Below are 6,000 nucleotides of genomic sequence, written 5' to 3'. Positions count from 1 at the left end.
TTATTCTTTCAGTGGTAGGTGACATACCCGTCGATGTTGAGACGCCCATAGTAATTTCGCCGATCACGAGATATGTCGGTCTAGTTTTTTAGAGATCCTTATAGGGAATGAGGTGTGCGAATGTGTATTATTAGGGATGACTATACGCATGTTATGAACGTTTGAGTTTGCGTTTGTACTGATCTTAAAAAAAAGGTCATTCAATGAATGAGTGAAGTGTAGGAGAGCTAGCCAGCCCATGTGGCCATTTGGGGTCTGGAAAAAAAAAGTACAAAAACTCCTTCCATTCTAAAATATAAAATACAGCTATTGTTTTTCACATGTTTTATAATATAAGGCATATGCATGTATGAAAGCAATTAATTAGTACCTCTTTTCATCGGAATTATTATTTTTAAAATCCTACACCCTTTAAATATCTAATTTTATTATATGCATGCATTCTATTTATTAGGATGATACAAACGAGACTAAATAATAATAATAGTTTTTGGTCTTTGCATTAAGTTAGTTTTACCTTATATTTTTGAACGGGAAGTACCATAACTGCTATTTAGCGTAACTTTGTTCCCAACGCACACTTTTTTCTCGTACGGAAGCTTTCATATTAAGTTGTGTTTCCTATAAAGTTGTTTGAACGGAAGTTTTTGGGAAAAGGGAGTTTGACTGGGAACGCACAGATCTATAGTCTTTGGATCTTTCTCAGGCTTTAATCTGAATATTAAAGCATTTGCGTGACTAATCATCAACAAATTTTGTCCTAACCATCCGATCCATTTAAAAATACAAAGAAGAAGTAAAACTACCATAAGCAAATTCATATTCTAAATATTATAAATAGTGTTTTGATTATTTTAATAGCACAGGTAATCAAAAATTAAACATTGTTTTATTTCTAGGTACTCAACATCATTTTTTTTACGTTCATTACTTTTATTTGTATGCACAATCATCCTGCTGCAATGTGCGGGAAATTAATCATCTAGTTTGCTCAATAACAATCCCCAATAAATAGAACGCTAATCCTAATCCATTTGCTTGAGGGTCTCAACCTCTCTTTCATATTATTTTTTCCCTTTCTTCTTTTTCTTTCGCGAACGCGCAAAAAGATTGCACGTCAATATATTAGAATAAAAGAGAGTTTGTTTACACAACGCAATCAGCCAAACCGGCTTATGCCAAGGGAAGAGAGAAACGACAAAAAAAAACAAAGGAAAAAGGAAGAGACTACTACGACTGTTAAACGCAACTCCAATCAGCGGGAAGGGGGCAGAGCCACACTACCCTCCCAAGAAAACTCCAAAAGAAGCAACGCCAACTAACGACCATAGATGGCCCTCAGTGAGGATGGACTCTAGAACCACTGAGACCGAAGAGAGCAGAGTTGAAAACCTTGGAGTTTCACTCCTTCCGCGGTTGCCAAGATACCAGGAGAACTCAGGAGTTGAAGCCGGCATGAAGATGCTTAGGTAAGCATGCCCTAGAAGATGGCCACCAGTCCTGGAGCTAGCTGCCATGAGGAGGAGAGAGGGCAGCCCAATCAGAAAGCAACAGCACACGGAGTCAGACCTGCTGAGCGAACACGTAGCCAAGGAGGATGTGGTTCCCCGTCTCAAGCTCCTGAGCGCAAAAGGGGCAGACTGAGTGGCTATCGATGCCACGCTTTTGGAGGAGATTGGTCATCCAGCAATGTTGCTGAAATGCAAACCAGAGGAAGGACTTACATTTAGCAGGACCATTCGCGTGCCAGATAAGATCATCACAGGCAAAGGTGTGTTGGCCATAGAAGAACGTCTGGTATGCCAAACGCACCGAGTAGTGCTTGTCACTCTTCCAATGCCAAACAAGACAATCCCTGACACCCTGCGAGAGCTGAATGTGAAGCACCGCATCCCAAACAAGAAGAAACTAAGAGATAATCGCGACAGTGAGTGCACCACGGATGTCAGAAACCCAGAAATTGCTCGCCAAGCCAGAAGTAACCGTGCGTGAACCTCAGAGGTGCTGGGGCACGACAAAGAGGAGATCTAGAGCCAAGGAGGCCACCGAGCGGCTGCCGATCCATTGGTCAACCTAGAAGAGTATCGACTCACCATCCCCTGGCACGAAGAAGGTGGACGCTTCGAACATGTCGGAGACGGTCTGCTCGACTGGGGTCTTTAGGCCATCCTAGTATATGGATGTCCTGAGCGCTGAAACCAAAGCCACCGAACACGGAGAGCAAACCCTGCCATCCTGAGGTCGGGAATTCCCAACTCTCCAAAAGCCCGGCACTGCCCCCCATGAACCGAGTCCGAGCCCGTCCACAAGAAGGCGTGGCGCTTCTTGTGCATATTTCAATAACTTCGAGCCGAAGGTCAAAGTAGATGTTCCATATGACAACCAAGCGATAAGGTGTGAGCCAGGAGGATAAAACTATAGGAACATATATATTATCAGTAATTGTTTAATATAAGATTGGTAATTTTGGCACGCACCAAAGACCATTTCTATGTCTAAAGATAAAGTCAGAGAACAGGTGACTGACGCTCAGTACAGAAGATGCCATTGGCTATTCCATTTTTTAAAAGAAAATGTAAGGTAAATCTCTAGCCGTTGCATGATGTATGCCGGTGTGTTCACATTGGATTGATTTCACTATCACATCGGACTCGCAGATTTGAGAAAATTAGGTCGTTTGAGGACAACAAAAGCCTCGTTTAGTTCCCCAAATTTTTTTCCCAAAAATATCACATCAAATCTTTAAACACATGCATAAAGCATTAAATATAGATAAATGAAAAACTAATTGCACAGTTATGAAGGAAATCGCGAGACGAATCTTTTAAGCCTAATTAGTCCATGATTAGCCATAAATGCTACAGTAACCCATATGTGCTAATGACGGATTAATTAGGCTCAAAAGATTCGTCTCGCGGTTTCCAGGCGAGTTATGAAAATATTTTTGTCATTCGTATCCGAAAAGCCCTTCCGACATCCGGTCAAACATCTGATGTGACACAAAAAAAATTTTCGCGAACTAAACAGGCCCAAATCCGAGCAAATTATTGCAGTTGTATGAGACACTGTATGGTTGTTTTCTTGAATTGTCATTAGAATTCAATAGAAAAATGTTGCTTGTTCTAAAGTCAAGAAAAGCAATGAGGTAAAGCCAGGAGACCAAAACTGCATCGTTTTTTTTTTAAGTTGAAAACTGCAGCAATCCATATGTTACAGTTCACTAGGTACATGGGCTTTCTATATCTTTGACATAGCGACCAGCTTATCCATTATTTAAAGAGAAAAATAAGACTGACACTTGGCATATGTACCAAAGACTATGAACAATCGTCTCAAGAATACCATCAACACTGGTTAAGACTAGAAAATATGTGAGCCGGTTGGCGTACTTTAAATTTTGTAACCCACTTGCTATGTTTATTGCTCGTTTGCCTTGTTTTTAGTGCACAAGAAAATTTAGATCCAACAGGAGAGCGCACTATTAGAGCAAGTTTAATAGTATAGCCCACTACTAGCTCTAATTCATCTATAGCCAATCAAATAGCCAATTCATACAATAGTTGCTTACTATACTATTAATATATGGTCCCACCTATTATATACACATTGCGTCTTGGAGTACATACTGCCTGGCTACAAATCTGTAGCCCACTGCTATTCTCTCTCATCGTTTATCTTATTAAAATATATTTATAACTGACTAATAACCTGCTATTATACCTGCTCTTATGAACAACATGGGTTTGAGCGGCTCCTCTAATCTATAGGGTTATGGGGTGGTAGCCATTGAGAAGTTGCAATCGGTAGTTCGAGGAATGCTTTTCTTTGTTTTTTTCCTTTCTTTTTTAATCCTTTTCACACTTTAATCTTTGTTATTTTCTTCAATTTTAATCGATTGAAGAAGATGAAGTGGTGACCTATTCTATTCACGCTTCAATATCTATTCTTTTTTTTTTCAGTTTTTATTAATAGAAGGCTAAGAAGTGAAGACATCTTCTTTCTATGGCTTTGGTCTTCATTTTGTTTTGATTTGAAGATATGAAGCATTTCTTTGATTGCAAGGGTTAAAAAATTTGTAAACCTCCCGAATCTATATGAAGTTAATTTTATAGATTAGTGGGGCACAGAGTTTGAAATTATATAGAATATAGAAATGTTACTGTCTGGATTTATGTATTTTTACCCTATGTAATTTTTCAAGATTTATCTTAACATTAACTACATCATATGGTCCAATCAACTGTCGAAACTCGAAAGACCATCCAGATAGATGGATTCTATAAATTTTAATTTTACTTTTTTTTAGATAGATTGATGGATGGATGGATGAATGGTTGGATTTTATTTTCACTTCTCCTTTTTCTTTTTCCATTAGAGCAAGTTCAGTAGTATAGCCAACTACTAGCTCCAATTCATCTGTAGCCAATCTAATAGTTCATTCATACAATAGTTACATATTACACTATTAATACTTGATCCCACCTATCATACACACACTGTGTCTTAAAGTCCGTGCTACAGCTGGCTACAAATCTGTAGTCCGCTGCCCTTCTCTCTCCTTTTTTATCTTCTTAAAATATATTTGTAGCTGACTTATAGCCTGCTATCGTATCTGCTCTTATGTCTTCCTCTCCTTTTGCTTGTCTCCTAGCATTTCTGTTTACTCGTGCTGTCATGCAGACCGTAGCTGAACACCGTGACAGCCACCAGGCGAGCAGGCCCACGACTGGGCTGTGCAGCCCATTTACGAACTCAGAGCGCCTGATTTTCCCTTCTTTTTTTTTTAATACTTGCCTAACACGCGTTTCCTGGATTGGTCGAGAGGTTTACTAACGACGGAGCGCGTTCTCTAATTTGCGCGCAAATTATCCCGCCACGTGGGCCAATCGAATGCCAACACAACCGCCGGCTTTAGAACTGAACATGTGTATGTAAAATTATATGGGAGAAAATTATGATTAGTTGAGAAGTGAAGGTGGATGTGTAAATTGAATGGTGAAAGGTTGTGATTGGTTAATAAAAATATGTTTGTAGAGAAATCGTTATATTTTGGGAAAAGTTTTAAACGATAGAAGTTGTTAGTATATTTAGAATAGGGGAGTATAAAATATGATTAAAATGTGTGTACTGAACACGGTGCTAATGTTCTAAACAAGTGAAACAGACTAAACCAACTGGGTACTACCTGTCGGAGCAGACGTGTTTGTGCACACTAAATGACTAATTATTGAGGTTATTAAGAACACACGATAAGATTAGCATATACTACGTAGGAGACTTTAACCAAATTCCTATAGTATATATCTTGGTCTTCTTGGATGCCTTCAAGGCAAAGAGGCCCATGAACGCAAATATGTGAGAGAACTCTACTCTGAATTAAAACCCCTCTGATTCCATGGAATAGGTTATACATGACCGATACCTTCATGCAAACTAGCAGAACTCCTTAAACCGAAAAATAATACAGCATTGGCCTAATGCCAGCTCGTCGAGTTGAACCCATAGTAGGGGCTTCCAACTCTGCAGTTTCTAGTTTAGATGAGAATTCCCTGTCACTTTCGGACTTAGCAAGGAGAGAGGTGCCAAAGGTCCACAAAGATCTTAGTACTACATGCTGATCACTTTACAAGTAATTAGGCCTGTTTTTCCATTCAATGATCCAGCAGAGCAGCAACAGTGGTGCCAGAGTGATCATCATGCTAACTACCACTTATGATCTTCTGCCACATTTTCTTCAGTTCCAGCTTTTGTTCCTACTGGAGTATTCTCCTTAACCTGTTATTGTTGCCGCTACTGCTTCTGCTAGATTAGGTTAGGTCTATACCTTCTCACATTATGAGAGTCATTTTCAAGTGACTCTCCTGGTGTTCCAGAAGATGAGTTGAACCAAGTCATCCAAAGTTGGTTCATTCTTTTGACTGAAGTTTACCTCTGAAATAACAGGCCCTAAATGCGAGAGCAATGAGACAGTGAGAGTTCATCCTGTAGGAAGCAGACTTT

The sequence above is a fragment of the Oryza glaberrima genome, chromosome 7 (genome assembly GCF_000147395.1).
Source record: "Oryza glaberrima chromosome 7, OglaRS2, whole genome shotgun sequence".
In the NCBI taxonomy this organism is placed as follows: Eukaryota; Viridiplantae; Streptophyta; class Magnoliopsida; order Poales; family Poaceae; genus Oryza; species Oryza glaberrima.
This window is presented reverse-complemented; position numbering follows the sequence as displayed.